This window comes from Eleutherodactylus coqui, chromosome 13 (assembly GCF_035609145.1).
Source record: "Eleutherodactylus coqui strain aEleCoq1 chromosome 13, aEleCoq1.hap1, whole genome shotgun sequence".
Classification (NCBI taxonomy): domain Eukaryota; kingdom Metazoa; phylum Chordata; class Amphibia; order Anura; family Eleutherodactylidae; genus Eleutherodactylus; species Eleutherodactylus coqui.
In genome coordinates, this window is record NC_089849.1 from 35,860,101 (window position 1) to 35,881,580 (window position 21,480).

At 49.7% G+C, this 21,480-nt stretch overlaps 1 protein-coding gene across 2 annotated transcripts in view; it reads left to right on the forward strand.

Annotated features, from left to right (window-relative positions):
• Positions 1–3,936: 3,936 nt before the first annotated feature.
• The window catches only part of LOC136587819 (signal transducer and activator of transcription 5B), a 141,025-nt gene continuing 123,481 nt past the window's right edge, over positions 3,937–21,480 (forward strand). The window contains exon 1 of one of the 2 annotated variants that reach the window (XM_066586588.1): positions 3,937–4,177. The gene's annotated coding sequence lies outside the window, so the exon portion shown is untranslated. Of the gene's footprint in view, positions 4,178–21,129; positions 21,148–21,480 lie in introns of those variants that run through there. The other variant, XM_066586589.1, reaches the window with a different exon arrangement.

Consider the following 21,480-nt stretch of genomic DNA (forward strand, 5'->3'; position numbering starts at 1 on the left):
TGGCCACACTGCTGCTAGCAGCCTTGACAAATCCACCAATCGGTAGCTAGGGGCCTGAGAGGGGCATCTCTCCTGTGAAATCCCTAGCTTTCGGTGGCGTCAAGGTACAATAATACCGCCTTTAGCTACTCCTCTGACCCCGGCCATTTAAATATGTCACATGATCACATTTATAAAATCAAGAGAACAAAATATTAATAACAAGACATTGAAAGGCAGACATAATAACGCATCCCAAAAAGTCATAACCCGCATTATATGTAAGAGCTGACAAAAAGAAAAGACGAACACAAACAAACTAGAATATAGGTGAAACTGGAATCAATAGCTGCACAAAAAATGAGATCCCCCTGGAATCGATTTGATAGTAACTACATGTGGACTAATTCCTTTTCTCTCCCGTATTTCCCACCACAGATCATGGGGCGCTGCTTGTTTTTTCTGGGTTCCTATACATAATGTATTACTTCTGACGACCTACCCTCAGGATAGGCCATCAATAGTTGATCGGTGGAGGCCTGTCACTCAGGATCCCTAATGATCAGCTGGTCTTTTGTCAGTGCAGCTGAGCTGAATGTGCATTGGGGTTGCATCTTGAAGTAGAAGGCACTGTGAGCTAGGCCTTCTATCACACTTCCGTCTTCGACCACAGTGAAGAGCCGGAAGTGTAGCAGAAGGCATTGCTCCCATTGATTTCGATGGGAAGGATGCTTTCTATTACACTTCTGGCTCCAACTCCAATCCAGTAGTCTGGCTTGGCTGCACTGACAGCAGGCTGGAGAATCAACTGATCAGTGGGGATCCTGAGCAGCGGCCCCTGCCGATCAACTATTGATAACCTATTCTGGTGATAGGTTATCAATAGGAAATGCCTGAGAAACAACTTTAAAAGGAGCCTTGCAAAGTGTTAAGGCAGCAGAAATGCAATCCTAAACTCTTGCTCATGATGTGAAGGTTGCAGGTTCAATCCCCCCATGGTTCAGGTAGCTGGCTCAAGGTTGACCCGGCCTTCCATCCTTCCGGGGTCGGTAAAATGAATACCCAGCTTGCCGGGGGGTAATAAATAAATCACCTAAAAGCGCTGCGGAATACTTTGGCGCTATACAAATAACAAAAGGCGGATGATTGTATACGAAATAGTACAGCTCTCCGTGTGCGGACTTATTAATAACAGATGAAGTAGACGGGCCTCCAGTCTGTCATGTGATATCCAATACACCTTTCTTGTGTTGGGCATTGGGCGCCGTCTCCTTTCCTGCTACTTGCTTCTACACACACCGGCCCGTACTCTCTCACTTTCAGTAGTCACGTGTCGCTCTGGCATAACCGCGTTTGTTGTTTCGGAGCCGCCGGTCCCACCGCCTGAGCTTCAGTTTTGCTCTCAATAAACTGCATGAAATTCTAAACAGTAGCGAATGCGGTCGCGACAGTTTCTAGGTGGCTTACGACCTTCTCTTAAGTTCTGTCTCACACGGGCGTATTTCTGCAGCGTTTTGCATGCACAAAATTTTCGTGCGCAACATGGAGTGAATAGATTTCATTGATTTCAATGGCTTTTTCACGTATGTGTATTTTGCAAGCGTATTCCAGTTGCGCCAAAAAATACGCAGCATGCTCCATTTTCCTGCGTACGTAGGCTTTATTCACACAAGCCTGTTTTCACGGACGGCCAATATACGCTACCATCTGATGCATTGGATTCCAATGCATCAGATCAGATGGGCGTATTCCCGCGGCGTAAAAGCACCCGGACGGCCAATATAACGCCAGGTAGGAAAGATGGTCCTGAAAATATCTTTCCCGGACGGAATACGGTCACCGCCATAGACTCCTATGAGAGCCAATGACAGCTGCTGGTGAAGGGAGATGGAAAGCCGTTTAGCAGCACGACTGAAAGAGCCCCTCAGCAGGGAAAGAGGCCATATTGAACTAATTAACTGAATTGCCCATTTCAATGAGCTTGCGTGATTCTTTGTGTGCGCAAAAAATACAGTAAAACACGCACACACACAATGCCCGCCGCACACATATGCAGAACAAGCGTGACTGCTCCGTCTCTTCACGATTTTGGGCCAAAATTACCCATTAAAGCCTACAGGCGTGTACATAATGCAGCAAATGCGCATCGGCGTCCGTGGTCGCTTTGCTTACGCGCCACGTCTTCTGCAGGTTGGGATCATATACGTTCACTCACACGGCGGGTCTGAAAATTTACAGCACTTTCACAACCCAAACTGTGCAGATTCCGTTCATTTTGGATTTTTCCTGCGTCTTCGGCGCGTCATTTTTCAAGGGCAAATTTAAAAAAACACAAGCAGGTCCCATAGATGTGATGTGTAAATCCGCAGTAGTGCGCGCCGCATCGTATTTATACGCTCCTATGGACTTTATCAGTTATTTCAGACTGTAATACGGACCAAGTCACGCGGCGATTTTTAATTTTTTTTCACGCGCGAGAAAAACGCATGTGCGATTACCACAATGCAAATCACTGGTGTATCGGCTCTCCCTATGACACGCGTAAAAAAAATGAATGTAATGCAGAACGTGACTCCGCCCGTGTGAACGAGCGCCGGGGACTTCTTTTTTCTGTGTGTGTGGAAGATGGATGCAGTACGAACAGAACAACAAAAACACGTATACGCAGCAAAAACGCACAGAACGCACACATACACGGCTGCATTTCTTATGGCTGCGCATGGGCGCGTCGGATTCTTCATGGGGGACCGGCCGGTGACCGCAGCGTACCTGTATTGTGGATGTGCAGTGGCTAGGCGATGGCGCGGATCCAGCAACCTTTCCATAATGATGATTGCGGAAGGGTCGCGGGGCAGGCGGCTTCCATTGACTTCCATGGAAGCCGTCCGCACGGGAGAGGCACAAAATGCTGCGATTTCTTCTCTGCGAGTGGAAAATCACAATCGATTTCCGCTCCTGTAGAGGAAATCGCGTTTTGCCATAACATGCTATGGGCGCCATTGGCTGCGGAATCCAGAGGCGAACGCCCGCTCTGGATTCCACCATGCAAATCCGCCCGTGCGCAGGCTTTAGTGAGCGGCGTCAGCTGCATATGTTTAGAACGGGGTTGCTGTAAACATTGACGAGTCCATTCACTGACAGCAAGCAGAGCGCTTGAATGAGGCTGAGGAATTGATACACAAAGTATGTGAGAAAGTTACATAACTTGTTATAAAACCAGCAATCATCTTTATTGACCGTAAAACCAGCCATGCAGGGCCGGCCTCTCCGCCGCCGGAGAAGCTCCTCACAGCTGCCAAACCAAACAGCTGCTACACGCAGAGTTCATGGTCACCGCGGGCCGCCCCCTTCGTCCTCACCACGGATTGGCTGCTTCAGGAACTTCCCTCCAATAGGAACAGTCCCCGCAGTAGCGTCAGCAGTTGCTAGGAGATTGGTAGAGGCCCGACCGAGCCCACGCCTGACGGCCTGGACACATCACGTGACGTCACTTTATTTACAAATCGCCAAGCGGCTCCGCTCTCCACACTGTGAGAAGAGTCCAGAGCAGAAGAGCCGTACTGTTGATTGTTACCGATATAGTTATCAATAAAGTTTTAGAAATGCGCAACCGAGATTTTCAACTCAGGTAGAACATTTTGCTAGAGCTCTTAGTGTCCCGTTAGTTTATGACTCCACAGCAGCAGCCATTTTGTTGAAGCTATCTCTCCCTTTGTTAACATTGCTTTTTGTCTTCTTAAAAATGGCTGCTGTGCTCCTTGACCGCGGACACCTGTTACTTTACCTCCGATTGTAGTGTAGTAGGTAGAACTACTCCGAGCGCATTCTAGTAGGTGTTTGCTAGAGTTGGAATAGTCAGCGTGCGCAGTGCTCGGAGGCTGAAGTGAGTGCGTGCGCGGCTGGGGGCTACGGCTGACGGATGGGGGGCGTGGTGCTGAGCGAGGGGCGGCGTGTTACCACAGGCAGGTGGCGCTGCTGAGCATCTACACAGGAGCTGCTGGGACGCGCAGAGCTGTATACATATATATATCTGTAGCTCAGAGACCGCCGCTCATACGGACACAACAACCCGGGGATTAAATGTGCAGCAGGCGGGGAAGGAGGAGAAGCAAGGAGACCTAACCGCTCGTCCTCCTCCTCCCCTGGGGGCAGCAGGGACCACACACCTCCCTGGGGGCAGCGGCGGAGTCCCCCTGAGGTAAGTGCTGTGTGCGGGCGGTTGTCACACTGAGTCCTGCGGAGTGCGTGCAAGTGCTGAGTGTGCTGTCACATCGTGCATGGAGGGCTGGAAGTGTGAGCGTGACGGCTGTCACACTCTGTGCGACCTGTGTGTCTAGGTGAGGGCCAGGTGGGGGCGCCTGTGTAGGATAGATGGAGGGCATGGGAATGGACCTGGGGCTGGCAGCCTGGTGGGGGCGCCTGTGCAGGATAGATGAGGGGCATGCGCCTGGGGTCGGCGGGTCAGGGGGGTGCCTGCGCAGGATAGATAGGGGGTATGCGTCTGAGGTCGGCGGGTCAGGTGGGGGCGCCTGTGCAGGATAGACGGGGCGCATGGGTTGGCGGGCCAGGTGACGGCGCCTGTGCAAGATCGATGGGGGGCATGGGCAGGTGGGGGCATGGGCCGGCAGGATAGTTGGCGGGCATGGGCTGGCAGGTCAGGTGGAGGCGCCTGGACAGGATAGGTGGGGGGCACTTGTGCAGGATAGATAGAGGGGGCATGGGCCGGCGGGCCAGGTGGAGGCGCCTGCGCAGGATAGATGTGGGGGTGCCTGCGGAGGATAGATGGGGGGCATGTGCCTGGGGCCAGTGGGCGAAGTGGGGGTGCTTGCGCAGGATAGATTGGGGGGCATGCGCCTGGGGCCAGCGGGCCAGGTGGGGGCGCCTGCGCAGGATAGGTGGGCTGAAGTCCAGCCTGCCCCCTCTGTTACTTCCAATGTCTTGGATCTGCTGGCAAAAAAATAAATCTTGTGTCTTTGGCCAGTGTTGTCTACGTGTTCATTGCCATCATGTACAGGTGGTAACGCTGCGCCCCCATATGGTATCTTTAAGAAATGACACTCTGAAAAGTGTTTTGCGCTGCGTATGTTGGGGTTGTCATAGGGACTTGTGTGAGCAGTTCATCCACGTGGTGTTGGGGTTGTCATAGGGACTTGTGTGAGCAGTTCATCCACGTGCTGTTGGGGTTGTCATAGGGACTTGTGTGAGCAGTTCATCCACGTGCTGTTGGGGTTGTCATAGGGACTTGTGTGAGCAGTTCATCCACGTGCTGTTGGGGTTTTCGTTTTGTTCTTATGGTTGCTGATATCGCAGGGTTCTCAGTGAGTCGGGGTCTTCCATCGTTGTATCCGCTGTTACATGGGGGGGATCTGATGTTTTGCAGTCTTTGTTGTGTGTCAAGTAATGGTGGGGGGGGAGACGTTGTGGTGCAGCACAGAAAATGATGCTTTACCCGATATTGAGGAAATACGCTTATAATATACAGAATTAAACATGAGCTAAAGGCGTAGATGCAGCCCTGGAACCAGGCACATTAGTACAGGAACCAAGTTCAAAACATGAATACAGTGCCAGGACCACGCTCATTGATGCCTGAATGAAGTTCATTACATAAATACAGTAACAGCACCGAGCACCTAACATGCATGGCAGGGGTTAATCTGTCTTTGGAATTTACGTTTGCCCCATGTGCCACTACAGCTCCCAGTATGACCGGAACAATGGTAATGTTGTTTCATAAGGAAGAGCGGTGCCAACTGTCATCTTGCTGCCAACCGTACCGGTGACTCCAGTACTGACCCGGTGCGGTCAGAGGCAGAATGAACCGTTCCATTCAGTGACTCACCGCCGGCATCCTCTGATGAGTCGTCCTCCTTCCCTTTCTCCTCCTTCCGGCTCAGACATGCTATCTCCCGACCTCGTATCTGCAGAATTTACCGCTTGGACATTTGTTCTGTATGAAGACGATCTACCCCTAGTGCCGCATGCTGTGCCCCCTGCACATAACGCTGCCTCATAATGCCCACCCTGGAAATAATACCACCCAAACTGTGCTGCCTGTCAGGTGGCTGCCGTCTGGCAGATGGCGCCTCGTGTTGGGTAACATCGGCAATGAATCCCCTAGTGACGGACGTATGTGGCGGTGCTACTTCTACGGGAGCCGATTACAGCGGACTACAGAAAGGCACTTTGAAAGTTTTTTTTCTCTCACCGTAGTTGTCGGCCCTGCGCTGGCCCCGGAGGCCGTGCACAACATCTCTACATGCCTCCAATTCTGCTTTCTCATGACCCCGAAGAACTTGCTCAAAGTTTTTATCTGTAAGGAGAGTCTAAGATTTAAGTGTTACGGTGTCTGATTTACATGTTAGGTTATTTGTTTTATTTAATGATTTCACTCCTCTAACCTGGTGGATCTGAATAAAGCTACATATATTATACTTACAGGGGCCACATCTCAGAGCCGAGAGTAAAGGCCCATTTAGACACGATACATGACAAACATTGAGCGATCACCTTGCGCTCTGCAGGATGCAGAAGACAAGTGGGGGCGCTTGTTCTCTGCATCCAGCTGTTCCTCGCTGAGAGCGTTCCCAGCAGAGGATGCAGAAGACAAGTTGGGTGTCCCCGCTTGCATTCTGCATCCAGCTGTTCCCCGCTCCGAGCGCCCAGCTGTTAGTCAAACGCTTGGAGCAGAGGATGCAGAAGACAAGCAGGCTGCCCCCGCTTATCTTCTGCATCCAGCTGTTCCCCACTCCGAGCGCCTGGCTGTCGTATAGCCGAGCGCTCGGAGCGGAGGATGCAGAAGATAAGCGGGGTATCCCTGCTAGTCTTCTGCATCCAGATGTTTTCTGCACGGAGCGCCTGGCTGTTATACAGCTGAGCGCTCCATGCAGGGTATGGAGAACAGAGCTGGACCGCTGTGTTCTTCATACCCCGCCTGTCATCAGGGAGCGGGATACAGCTGAAACAATAGTATCAGCTGTATCCCGCTGTGAATCCCTGATAAGGCTCACCAGGCACACTGAAAGACCAGGATGAGAGACGGCATAATGAAAACTGCACGATGTCACTGCAGTTACGATTATCGCTCAAAAGGCGGCTTTGAGCGATTTTTGAGCAATAATCGTGGCGTCTAAATGGGCCTAAACTCTTGGTTTTCAGTGTCATTTTCGTTTCTTCCCTGATGAAATGATTCAGAAATGCCTATTTTCAAATCTGAAAGACTTTCCCCGTTGCCCAGCGTTGTGGTGCGGACCGCTACAGGTGCTGATTATTGGGCTCATAGTATTACTAGAACATGATAGGAGGGCCACAACCATCTATTCCTGACACTTAACCCCTAAAGGACCAGGCCCCTTCTTTTTTAACCTTTTTGGAATCTCCTCCCCACTTGCAGAAATGTAATATCTTATGTTTCCATCACTGTAGCGGTCTGCGATTGTTCTCTGCGGGGCGAGTTGTATGTTATGTTTCCGTCGCTGTAGCGGTCTGCGGTTGTTCTCTGCGGGGCGAGTTGTATGTTATGTTTCCGTCGCTGTAGCGGTCTGCGGTTGTTCTCTGCGGGGCGAGTTGTATGTTATGTTTCCATCGCTGTAGCGGTCTGCGATTGTTCTCTGCGGGGCGAGTTGTATGTTGTGTTTCTGTCGCTGTAGCGGTCTGCGGTTGTTCTCTGCGGGGCGAGTTGTATGTTGTGTTTCCGTCGCTGTAGCGGTCTGCGATTGTTCTCTGCGGGGCGAGTTGTATGTTGTGTTTCCATCGCTGTAGTGGTCTGCAGTTGTTCTCTGCGGGGCGAGTTGTATGTTGTGTTTCCGTCGCTGTAGCGGTCTGCGATTGTTCTCTGCGGGGCGAGTTGTAAGTTGTGTTTCCGTCGCTGTAGCTGTCTGCGATTGTTCTCTGCGGGGCGAGTTGTATGTTGTGTTTCTGTCGCTGTAGCGGTCTGCGATTGTTCTCTGCGGGGCGAGTTGTATTTTCCAATGGTATTATTTAATGTACTGAAAAAGGTACCTTTCCTAGTGGTGTGAGATAGAAAAACACGATTTTGCCCTTTATGAGGGGGGGTATTGTTTTTACAGTATGAGTGCACTGCGGCAAAAATGACACGGCGACGATGGAAGCATGTACAGCTAATAATGTAAGCCTAACAGGAAAACTAAAGCTACAGGTTCAGGGACAGTGAGCAACTGCAACAGCCAATCGGCTCCTGAGGGAGTCACCAGTCTGTCAAGCAGCCTAAATATTGTCTCCACCTCTACTTCTGGTGGTGACAAGATACAATAGTACCTGCAAAGATGCCAAGATAGCACATACCGGTGGGCGGCACGCCACAATTTACAGTCATGTGATCCCAGTTTAAAAGATTAAACGTATTTTAACCACCTGCATTGGGGAGGGTCACAGATAAACCAATTGTATGGTGAGGGCCAAACTATAGAGGGAGGGGTGAGAGACTAGAGAAGGGGAAGGAGACAAAAGAATAGAAAAAAAATAGTGTGTGAGATGGGTGCATCTTCTTTCACAGAGCCAAGACCCAGGACAAATGCAAGGCCGGCAAACAGAATCCCAAAAGCTCCACTACAAAGAGAATAGAAGTCAATGATTGTGGATGGGGGGTGGGGCACAGTCTACCCATGGGGTCCCGACTCACAGAAATGTATCATGGCGGTCAAGGACTATAGATGTCAGCGTCTCAATAAATGCCAATAAATCCGTCACTTCAGCTCAGAAAACTCCAAGAAAGTTCTTCACCGTGATTGAACAATAACCTGTTTAGTAGCTAGCAAGAAGTGGAGGCGCTCAATCGCTGTGAGCCCGGAGGAACATCGGCGAGGACTTCCCGTATATTATACCTAGTTACAGAGTAGACGAGTGGAAGACCTGCAGATTGTGTGGCGGACGTGTCCATGGCCTACAGTTGTTCCACGTGTGAATTCACCCTTCTACAGACGGCGGGGCGGATATATGAATATTCCAAATACTTACACTGCAGAAACCGCACAAAATATACCGTAGTAGTGCGCGCTGTGGGATGATAAACTTGGCATATCTTCATCCTTATACCACTTCTTGGTTGGCTTACTTGCAACGATTTCTCCCCCCCCCCCCCCCCCTTTTTTTACATTTTGGTGTATGCTGGCACACTTTGAACCACACCTCTTTCCCACTAAGCCACACCCCCTTGTCTAGTGAGTCGCAGAAAGTATTTAAAACACATAATCTGGCATGTATGGCAGGTTAGTGCAAACTGAGCAGAATTCTGGTGGGTTTAGTTTTTCCCTCAGGATATTGACATTGCAAGGGGGGCATCGTACAGAGCGACCCCATGTAGAGAGGGGTCCCCGCGGTGCATCTCATCAGAAAGCAGCACTATTACCTTTCTAATAACATCGTCAGATCGTAGGAGGCATATTAGGGAGATATTTGCTGGTGACCAAGTTGGGCCCCGGGTCAAATTTTGCTATGGGGCCCCTTGATCAGTGGTAGTGAAATCCCACTCTATAGCCATTGGGAGACCTCTGCAACACCTATCAGAGATGCCGATGACCTATCTGAAATATCACCATATGTACTTAACCCCTGCTCTCCTGGAAGAAAAGTTGGACAATTGTCTGAGCATTTGGTACAGCAGCTGTTTTATGAAACTACATGCTTGCTGTCGTTGCACAGTATTGCTCCCCCTGGTGGCTCATATCTCAAATGTTCTCCTATTTTTAGTAGTTTTTGTAGTGGTCCCCCCCCCCCCCCCCCCCTGATCTCACACTTTATTCAGCATTTGCCTGTCAGTAAAGTCATTCCTGTATCTAATGTGCCTTCTATATATTTTTGACCTTTCTAACATGTCAAAGGCAAATTGCCCTTGCTTCTTCACTTTGCACAAAGGGCATGATGGGAATACAATATGGCAGTAATATTACCTATGCCGATGGTGTATGCACTTGTCCGCAGCCTTTTCTGTTCGCCTTCTGGTGTCATCCTAACATAAACTAAATTCTGAGAATAACCATATACCTAGGTAACTTGCCGTGATGGGACCTTTTAAGGGTCTTTTAACATTTTCTTCTAGTAGTTCTATAAATCATCACCCACCGCCTTCACACTCCTGACCTTTTGTTGAAGAGATCACCTGATTCTCAATTATTTTCTTCCTTTTTTTTGTCGTGTTAATCACAGGAAACGAATGTCACAAAAACTCTTAAAGCATGTCTACACTTTCAGGTGACTTTCCCCCTGAGCTGATGGGTGTAGACTAGCTGCTATGATGTCTTCTGTACACTGCACACATACAGGAGATCCTGCTTTCCTATCTGTCTTTTGCACACAGACCAAAGCGTGTCTTCACTTCCTTCTCAAAAACTTTGAAAGCAAGCTGAACTTGCATGACAGCAAATAGAAGAAAGGACAAGACAGACTTCTCCTGTATGATAGGCCTTTACTCCAATTATACAAGCACCCCAGCAGTGGTTTTGCCTATTTGGTGCATAAACTACTAAGTTGATATCATTTATGATCCGCTATCTTGGTTCCTTTTTCCCACTCTGGTATGGTTCCAGTAATTCAGTCTACATTTCCCATGATGCCTCTGACATAGCGGTTGGAGAGGGGTGATTGAAGCCTCGCCGTGTGAAAGTGGGTGGGGGTAATCAAAGCTTCATCCTGCAAAGTGAGAAGGGGGTAATTTAAAATCTCATTATGCAAAGGTGGGGAGGGGGTTGTGAGGTGATTGAAGCTTTGCGGCGCAAGATGGAGGGGTGGGATTTGAAGCTTTGCGGCGCAAGAGGGTGAGGGGTGGGATTTGAAGCCTCGCGGCGCAAGAGGGTGAGGGGTGGGATTTGAAGCCTCGCGGCGCAAGAGGGTGAGGGGTGGGATTTGAAGCCTCGCGGCGCAAGAGGGTGGGGGGTGGGATTTGAAGCCTCGCGGCGCAAGAGGGAGGGGGGTGGGATTTGAAGCCTCGCGGCGCAAGAGGGTGAGGGGTGGGATTTGAAGCCTCGCGGCGCAAGAGGGTGAGGGGTGGGATTTGAAGCCTCGCGGCGCAAGAGGGTGAGGGGTGGGATTTGAAGCCTCGCGGCGCAAGAGGGTGGGGGGTGGGATTTGAAGCCTCGCGGCGCAAGAGGGTGGGGGGTGGGATTTGAAGCCTCGCGGCGCAAGAGGGTGGGGGGTGGGATTTGAAGCCTCGCGGCGCAAGAGGGTGGGGGTGGGATTTGAAGCCTCGCGGCGCAAGAGGGTGGGGGGTGGGATTTGAAGCCTCGCGGCGCAAGAGGGTGGGGGGTGGGATTTGAAGCCTCGCGGCGCAAGAGGGTGGGGGGTGGGATTTGAAGCCTCGCGGCGCAAGAGGGTGAGGGGTGGGGTTTGAAGCCTCGTGGCGCAAGAGGGAGGGGGGTGGGATTTGAAGCCTCGCGGCGCAAGAGGGAGGCAATGGAATAATTGGAGCCTAAGAACAAAGGATATAAACAGAGCATGAAAGCAATGATGGGATGATTGGAGCGTTGTCGCGGGAAGAGGTATTGGCCCTTCGTTGCGGTGGGGTGGGGGGTCGGATCATCCTCACACGGGGGGTGTTGGACTTGCTCTGCTATGAGTCCTATCTAGGGTCAGAAGGAATAAATTAATAGCGCCTCCCTGTGCACCAGTGTAAACACAGCTTGGCGTGGGCACTTGGCATCCTCACCGTGCCTTTTATTACTGGATTGCATAAGTAACGAGTGGAAGTAACACGTTATTTTAATTACATAACCTTTGTCCCATGATGACCATTTTAGCATGTGAAGCAATTGTTTGGTCATTGCTTTATACCTGGCCTGACAAATATTTAAAGCTAGACTTACTGCCGGTTGGGGGGGGGGGGGGTCACTTAGTTTTGGCTTATATGCCCTGTATCGGTACCATTATAAGTGTTTCTATCCACTAAGGAGGTCTAGTAGGGCGAGATCTATGGGTTTTGTATTTTCGGAAGAATTTAGGGTTGTGTGACCGGGTCGCACCGCAGGAAGTAACTACGAATGGCATTTCCGAGGGTCGGACGGGGGAGCGCGGCATACTTCATAACATCACTAGATTGGTAATGGAACAAAGCTGAAGACTGTTGTGATGTAGGACCCCCCACCGACCCACCGTCCCACCGCTATCATGACACCGTATGGGTCTTGTTTCGCCGTCTTCATCTGCTATCAGACTTTATAAACCGGCTTCATCTCTATATTTGGGACCGGCTCTGTAATAAATGATTACATGATGGACCCTGCATTGAACCGGACCGATATATTTTGTAAATGGCAGCTTTCTGACTGCTCGGAGTCTCGCACCCCACATACTGACCCCCATCGTCCCGTAACACAAGGTGCCGGCGTTCTATATGTAAAACAGGCAATTTAGGAACATTGTGAATTATTCTGACAACGGGTAAAGTAAAGGTGAGTTCAGCGCACTTGTAGTCTCACATTAGGCCGGGCTCACGCGGTCTTAAGCGTAAAACGCTGCAGGGGTCACGCAACATTTTACCGCGGTGGCTGGCGTTCTGCCACATATGGCAGCAAAATGGTACTGCCCATGACCGCGTATCTCACGCGGCCAATCAGTCTACCTGTGTGTTTTGTATATAATTACAATGTAATTGCTCATGGAGGCGCGTATATACACACCCATAGAGAGCAATGGACGTGCGAAATAGAACGTGCTTCATTCTCTTTGGCGTTCGCGTATTACGCAATTCTGACACGCTAATGTGAACAGAATTGCATAAAGCCAGGTAACTGATTGGCTGCGAGGTACCACGTGTCACATGTAAATACAGGGTAATACGCCCATGTGAGCCCGGTCTTATGGCTCATTCACACGACTGTGATTACTGCGTCTTTTTCTGCATGTGATTCATTCACTTTGGCGTAAAGATACGAGAAGATTTACTTTTCTATGGATGGCGTATGCAATGCTGCCTATACACAATACATTGTGTATAGGCGACGATACATATGCAACACCGCTATGAGATGGAAAATCACGCAGTGTGGACGGCGTACGTGAGATTTAGTTCTGTGCGTTTTACGTTCACAGTTGTGTGAATGAGCCCTTGGAGTTTAGTCATCTGGGCCGGCCGGACGACTAATGCGCATGGAGGCGGCTCAACATTTTTCCCAGCGGGTGATGTTGATGGAAAGAAGGATCGGAGACACTGAATTCCAATGGCTGATCCTTTTGCTCCCTGGAAGATAAGTTGGCCCCAGAGCTGCCTGATTACAACTTACCTCCCTAAACACTCGGGCGAGCTAAACTTCCATGACTACGGGGAAGTGGGAGTCAAGAAGGGTATGCTGCCTCCTTAGGGCCCAATGCACACAGGCGTATTTGCACTGCAGGATCCGGAGCTCCGGAACCCGCAGCAAATGCAGCCCATAGGACAAGCATTGACAGACGCATTTCCATGTCTACGAGTGGAAATCAACTGTGATATTCCGCTCACAGGGTGGTCATCAAGCATGTCCTATTCTAGTGCGAGCCTCCTAAGGGCTCGCACTATCCATGTCATCGCCAGCCCGACGGCTCTGCGCCAACCGGCACATCCGCAGAGAGAAGACGCCGGCTAGGTAAGCCGGGGGTCACTGCATGGGCACAGGGCCGGGCACGCTCCTCTGGGAGATTTCTCTTACACAGGAAGGTGGAGCGGGCGCAGATCGTTCTCGGCACCCGACTCATTTCACAAAAAACAGACCTAAATGAATGAATCTTCGGCCTTGTAACCTTGGGTTGTAAATGTTGACCTGTCGCCGCTTATCTTGTTCGTTGTGTTTTTTGTAATTACCCAGGTTTGTTTTTTTATCTTGACCACTATAGGAGAGCTGCAGGTATATATTGCATAATGTTTGCATCTGACCAGTCGGCTCTTCTGTCATTCTAGTAAATACTTGCATCCCAAATAAAAGACGAAACCAAACATGATGCATGCAGTGTTTTTTCTTCTGTCCAAAAGCTGAGCAGAAACTGAACGGATCCTATTCTAGTCAGTGGGGTCTGTCCGGCGGCCACTGGGATTCCCCTTTCCTGCTCCCCGAACTGAGCAGGCAACCGGAAGCAGATGTGAAAGCAGCCTTATTCCTCCTGGAAAGGTATAAATCTCAGCTTGAGTGTTAACGTTACCACTTGAGTGGGCCATGTCCCTACCGATCATGTCAATCTGTGAGAGATGGTACAGTGCCTCCATGGCGCCACCTGTTGGAAGCGAGTTTCCCTTATATGGTCATTGTCCGACCTCCAGGCCTTGAAACGTGACTAGGGATATAAGCCGAACCAGAGACTTCTCCATAAGTCACCCATCTGTTTCGGGGGTGGGGCCTTTCATCCGTGCAGAGTAGGGTTCTGGTTAGCTGTGGGGCCAGTGATGCCGGGCGGTAGGGTACGGTTTCACTTATGCAAGGCGCCAAGATGGTGTAAGGAGACTCGGGGCTTGTTCGCATTGGACTTTTAGCTTGGAGTCGCTGTTTTCTGTAAAAATACAAAATGAGATATAGTAGCGTTCCATGCGGCGCTGTTTTGTCCTGTAAAAGGCCCAAGCCCGGTATAGTCGGTGAGTTTCGGTTAGGAATAGGCAAACCGAAGCCGTAGCCCAAATGTAAAAGAAGCATTTCAGGCTCCTCTGGAAAGATTGGTATACAAATGGACTCTCACACCCTACTGTGCACTGATGAGGGGCAAGAGCCCCGAAACGGCTGTCTATAGATGGGTGTCTTATATGAAAGATTCCTTCTTAGTTTCTATCCTTAGTCATGTTGTAAGGCCTTTGCCAGGTCGTACATTGGTTCATAGGGAAGCAACGCAGGGTGCCGCAGAGGCATTGTACCATTTATATACCAAACTTCCCAGAGGGCATTGCATGGCCTTATAAGTCTCCTCACGCCAACTTGTCTCCACTAGACGAAAGAGTAGCGCTCCCGAGACAGTAGGAGATAACCCCGTTGTCAAGAGAAACGGCTAATATGCACTAATTTTGTACCTTTTTAGGGCTGCTTCACACGAACGTGTTGTTACAGCGTATTCCACGCGTGGGTTTCATGTGCACAATGCGCTGTACCACAGGCTTCCATGCTGCCGAGCACAAATATTGCATGCAGTAAAGATCGCAGCATGTTCTATCACGGCGTGCATTGCAGCCGGCGGCAGGTACACAATGTCATTGCGTGCTTGCAGCGTGGCGCGCGACTGTCGCATGTGGGCGGCACCATACAGCGAATTACACCCATGCGCAGCCGCCTGTACACGGAGCAACTGTCGTTCAGGAAAGTCGCTGAAGTGTACAAGCAGCCGTAGCGGGAATCTCCATGCTAATTAATTCGAAAGTCCTTAAAATACCTACAAGGTGGGGATCCGTACATAGAGACCCTCACAGCAGCCGCTATCGTTCTAACCCCCGCGTGGCGGACAGCCAGCGCCAGGTACTTTTTGAATTGCCTCAGTTGATTAGCTTATTAGAAAGCATTTCCGCCCCATGTGTAGCGCCCCCCGTTGTTGAGAGTTCACTGGAGTGTCGGCACCCGTAAAGGAATACAGGTAACAGAAGTGATGTGCGCTAAAGATATTCTTACTTCTATAGTTCTTCTGTTGGCTGAATTAAGAAAAGTTTCCGACCAAATTCTTCTTGTTGACCGTAGGGATGCTGCAGGCAGTGTAGTAGCGCCTGCAGCTTGGAAACCGCTACCATGCGCTTTGGTCGCATGCCAGGGGAACTCTTCTTCCCACACAAGCTCTGTTAGCGCCGCCAGTCTGTGCAGTGCAGAGCGAGAAGGAACGCAGGTCTGTGGCTGCGGAACGCCATCACTTTGTGACTTTTTTTTATATATGTGTATGTATAATAATCTTTATTTGTATAGCGCCAACATATTCCGCAGCGCTTACATAGACAGGGGGGAATACAGAAAGACAGACAAAAAGTACGAACATTACAGAACCAGATTACATAGTAATCAGTTGGAGACAATAGGGGTGCGGGTCCTGCTCCAACGAGCTTACATACTACGAATAGTGGGCTGATACAGAAGGTAAAGGGGCTGGAGATGTGCACGGTATGGCGAGGTGGAGAGTGAGGGGTGCTATACACATAGACAATGGTCAGATATTTAGCCGTGTGACGGCAGAAACAGTATGACTGCAGGAGCGGTTTATGATGGCTAGCAGGGATTGCAGTCAGTAGGTCAGGGAGCATGTTATCAGGCGGAGTACAGAGGGGTTTGTTTAGGGAATGCGGTATGCCTCCCTGAAGAGGTGCGTTTTTAGAGCACGCCTGAAGTTCTGCGAGTTCTGGATTGCTCGGGTAGCCTTTGGTAGTGTGTTCCAGAGGACCGGTGCTGCTCTGGAGAAGTCTTGGAGGCGGGAATGAGAAGTTCAAATTAAAGGGGCGTTCAGTCTGGTTTCGTTAGCAGAGCGGAGAGCCCGGGCTGGGTGATGGATTGAGATGAGGGAGGCGATATAGGGTGGTGTGGTGCTGTGGAGATCTTTGTGGATGAGGGTGATGAGTTTAAATTGAATTCTGTATTTAACGGGCAGCCAGTGCAGTGACCGGCACAGGGCAGAGGCATCCGAGTAGCGGCTGGACAGGAAGATGAGCCTGGCTGCCGCATTCAGGATGGATTGGAGAGGGTAGAGTCTGGTGCAGGGGAGGCCGATCAGCAACGAGGTGCAATAATCAAGCCGAGAGTGGATGAGGGCAACAGTGAGCGTTTTTAACGTGTCCACAGTGAGAAAAGAGCGGATTCTTGCGATGTTCTTGGTGCGGGTGACCCCAAGGCAGCGGGCGTGCTGTCTGGGAGTTATGGTGGTGCCACACACTGAGATGGAGATGTCAGGATAAGGTCGGTTAGTGGAGGGCAGAAACGCCAGTAGGTCAGTTTTAGAGAGGTTTAGTTTTAGGTAGAGAGAGGACATAGTGTTAGAGACAGCGGACAAACAGTCTGTGATGTTTTGGAGTAAAGGTGCAGAGATGTCACGGGAAGAGGTGTATTGCTGGGTGTCATCAGCGTACAGGTGGTATTTGGGGGCCAAATTTGATGGTTTGTCCAACAGGGGTTGTGTAAATAGAGAAAAGGAGGGGGCCAAGTACCGAGCCCTCTGGGACCCCAACAGCACGGGGAAGAGGAGGGGAGGTAGAGCCAGCAAAGGAGACGCTGAATGAGCCGTCAGATAGGTAGGAGGAGAACCAGGAGAGAGCAGTGTCCTTTAGGCCGATGGAGCGAAGCATACTGAGGAGGAGTTTGTGGTCAACAGTGTTGAATTCTGCAGAGAGGTCGAGGAGAATCAGTAGGGAGCAATCGCCCCTCGATTTGGCTGTCAGGAGGTCATTTGACACCCTTGTAAGGGCAGTTTCTGTCGAGTGTTGGGGTCGGAAGCAAGACTGTAGGGGGGTCATGTGATAAGCGGCCATGCGCAGTGCAGTCGCAGCCCATATGTGGTCTTGGAGCCAATGTTTACAAAAGCAGTAAAATTGCCGCGTTTTATGCATACGCCCGTAGGCACCAGCCTTAAGGTGAACTGAGTGACTGGACGATACTGTTAAAAAATTAAATGAAAATAAATGATTTATCCTTGGGTTTATATTGAGCACCCGGGCAATCTGTCACCGTTTGCTCATCTACTCAGGCGAATGATTTGTCGCTACGTGTTAAAGTACCCAAAGTGATTGTTAGGGGTATGATAGTTGGGACCCTGCGGCTTTCCCCCCTGAATGGATTGCAGACCAAGCCTCGCTAACTTCTGCCATATGTGACTGCTGACACAAATAACCCTAGAAGAGCGGACAGCGGTTTACATGAAACTGGAGCTCCTGTGCATTAGTGCCATCATAATCCGGCTCCGTTCCCGTTGCATTCATGGTGGAGGTCTTCACTGGACAGGCTATGGTTGGGATATAACTTTACATAAACCTCTTGATGCTTTCTTATGGCGCCCCCAGAGGCTGATCCAATGTGATCAAAGTGCGATCCCAACAGTTAAAGCAGAATTAAACTTTCAAAAAAAAAAAAAAAAAGTTTGACAAATCCTAGTGACTTCTCGGAAATTTTCATCGGTGGGCTCCATGTGCTGAGACCCTCAATAATCACCAAGTGTAACCCAACAGCAGCCGTGTGCTCAGCTACCAGATCGCCGCTTGCTTAAATGGCCTTTACACAGATCCAGGCCGGCTGTATTGGAGATGACGATTGTTCGTACGATTATTGGTCTCTGATACAATATTAGGGTGTTTAAACGGCAGATTTTTGATGCCGCGTCAAATTTCAGGCATCTCATTACATTCAGGGGGAATCTACACTGCTGTATGCACGGCGGAGATTTTTCCGTGCCGGTCAGGATCCGCAGTGATCAGCTGATCACTAGGCCAGCTGTCGGTGCAGGCAGCACAGGAAGCAGACAGCGCCGTCAAACATTGCAGCAGCCCAGTTTGGCACCGCTCCTGTTAAATTCTAGCTGTCCCTGTAGCACCAACTGGGCCGCGGCAAGGTTGACAGTGCGATCTGCTTCCAGCGCGGTCTGCACTGACAGCAAGCCCAACAATCAACTGATCGGTAAGGAGCCTGAGTGGTGGCCCCCCACAAATCCACTATTGATGACCTACCCTGAGGATAGGTAGTCCATAGTAAAAAAAAAAAAAAAAAAAAAAAAAATTATATTTAGTCCTTATTAATATGAGTCCTTAAAAGAGGTTGTAAAAGACATTAGGGCTTTTTTTTTTTTTTTTTTTTTTTTTTTTTAACACCTGAAAATGCATGTCTTGGAAAAAAAGCAAATCAACAGAGTTCAAGCTATCCGTATTACGCGTGTAAAAATAAAAGTACGAGCGTAATACGGAGTGCGAAACTGCCCTTGTCCATGAGGGTTAAGAGGCAGAGGAGTTCTTCAGAGTGCTCTGCCCGATACGCGCTTTCATCCCTCCTTGGAGAGCATCAATAGTCGGAGTCTGTACACCAATCGCCACCAGGGCACAAATATCTTCTACCCCCGTTTCGGTGATCGCTGAAGCGCCCAGAACCCGGACCCCACTGATTTTATTTAAAAAATAAAAATAAAAAACTTTTGAAATGTCCCTATCGGAAAAAAAGAATGGACTGTGCCAGGGTTTGGGACAAGAATGAGTTTCCTGTATGCATGTATGTCTATGCACCCTCAGTGTGCTGCTATCTTCCGTTTTTTAGCGCGCGCCGCTGTCAGGAGGACGACCGTTAATAACTGCAAGTTGTGTGGAATTTCCTATCATCAGCCAACACACCCGTCTGTAGTCCAGCGCTGCTTCCTCCGCTGTGGGGGGTACGTCCGGGGTCCTGAGCTTCGGTTACTTTAAAGTGGGTGTGTTAACTATTTGGCTGCCAAGAAGTGATAGTGCAGATTATCATGGTGGCGGCGCAGAATGAGAACTACTGGAAGCTTTATTATGCATCTAGCTTTCATGCAGGACGGGCACAGCGCCCCACAGTATTGCTGCCCTGTGCCGTCGCCACCATGCCCTACTCTCATTCACTTTATAGCCTTGTACGATTTGTATTCCCAGCCGCTGGCTTGTGTCCTGGGGCTCCACAGGCCCAAATTTCTCTTCCACATAAGGCTACAGTTTACGATCACATGGGGATAGAGAATTAATGTAACGACTGACCTGTCTGAGCCGCGACAATGTTAAATGCACAGGATTTTAATCCCAACGCTGCTGGACTATTAAAGAAAGTTTTTATTTTAATTAATTTTCTTTTTTTTTTTTTTTTTTTTTTTAACAAAAAAAAACGGGACCTGGTTTTAGGGGCGAGGCTTACAGCTTTTACTATACACTGAAAACTTGTGTAGATTATACCAAAAACCTACTCCAGCTCCGAGCTGACTTGGGTTTTTCATCTGGCACATGGAGTTGCCAGCAGATAGAACAAATGTATTAAGAGGCTCGCTTGTCGCCGGTAGATAGGCACACAGCAGCGGTTTAAGTAACTATGACCCAATTGGTCTGTGCACCATGAAGTCGATAGACAGTTTGAGTTACCTTGTGGCATCAGTCACATCTGTTTAGAAGTTTCCGTTTGTTAAAATCCCGGGCACCCTGATGGAAACCCGAAAGACCCCATTATAGTCGGGGAGGTCCATCGGGTGCTGTTGGTGGCCAGCATATAAGCGATTTGGCACCACTGTGATTTTCGGCTGCTATAGTTGTGCAGAACAATGGAAATGACGACGGTGATGTGTGCCTTGGTTTTACTATTGATGACCTGTCTTCAGGATTGGTCATCAATAATTGATCAACGAGGATCTGCCTGTCAGGATCCCCAACGATCAGCTGATTGCCCGGCCTGCTGTCAGTGCAGTGGGGATTGAAGTCCTCATCAGGGTTGGGCAGGAAGTCTACTAGATGGGTTTGCTCTCTTGGAACTTCCAGCTCTGCATCGGGGCTTTAGGTCAATAGGAACGAAGCCGCCTCTTCGGCTTCCTGCTCTGACCCCGATGACTACCTCTGACCCTACTGCACTGACAGTGGGTCAGGCAATCAGCTTATCACTGGGGATCCCAAGAGGCAAATACCCAGTGATAAATGATGACCTATCCTGAAGATGGGTCATCAATAGTGGAAAAAAAAACCCCAAAAAACTAACAAAAAACCCTTTTCAGGCCGCCATACACCAACAATTGTCAGATGACAAATGATCGTTTATCCAATAGCTGTTTCCCCTATGCGCATATTCGGGGAGATAAGCCACAGTCAGACAGTGGCTTATCTCCCAGGGAGCAAAATTATAATTTATTGAAATTCTTATTCCTGATCCTTATTTTCTTGACATCCTCTGTAGAGGGAAAGTCGAGTGTCCCCATTACATTAGGGAGTAAGCAGACCTCGCCGTTATCCGCGTGTTCGGCTTAATAAGCTCGGGTGTATATATAGGGGGCCCTAGGCTTTCACAAGAGAATAAAAGTGTACAGTTAATTGTCATATCTTCTAACCATTGTTATGAGCGAATACCTCTGGGAATTGGGGCTGGTTGACGTCAGTGAGCAGGTCTGGACTCTCTGGGAGGGACACGTGTCGGGGGCCCCGTTGTGTCGTCGTGAAGGGTATTTTGCACATGCGGCTGTCGTACATTAATGTTGGTGTTTCTGCTTACAGGAAGGGTATGGAAATATCTGAGGAAGCCAGTGAGTTACCCCCCGCCTCCTCCTCCTTCTTCACTGGTAAAGCGATTAAAGCAGGCGCCTTTGGCTTTATCTCTGTGACTTCTTAATTTTTACTTTGTCATGCTTCCTCTCCCCTCCTCTTTCCAAATAACTGCCTGCTATCTCTTACTAGGGTTTCTATTACACGGCTGTACTTTCCGGGGGCCTCTTTGGCTGACAGCGGGACGTCTTGACTCGGCTGTAGGTGTAAAGCTCCTTTTTCAAACCGTTAGATGGTGACATGTGGTCAGCTGTGCCCGCCGTGGTAGTCCGCCTCTGTGTGCCTGCTGGCACATCTCCCTGCAGTTGTTGTAGGTTCTTCATTTAGTCTCCCCTGTATTTTCTGCGCAG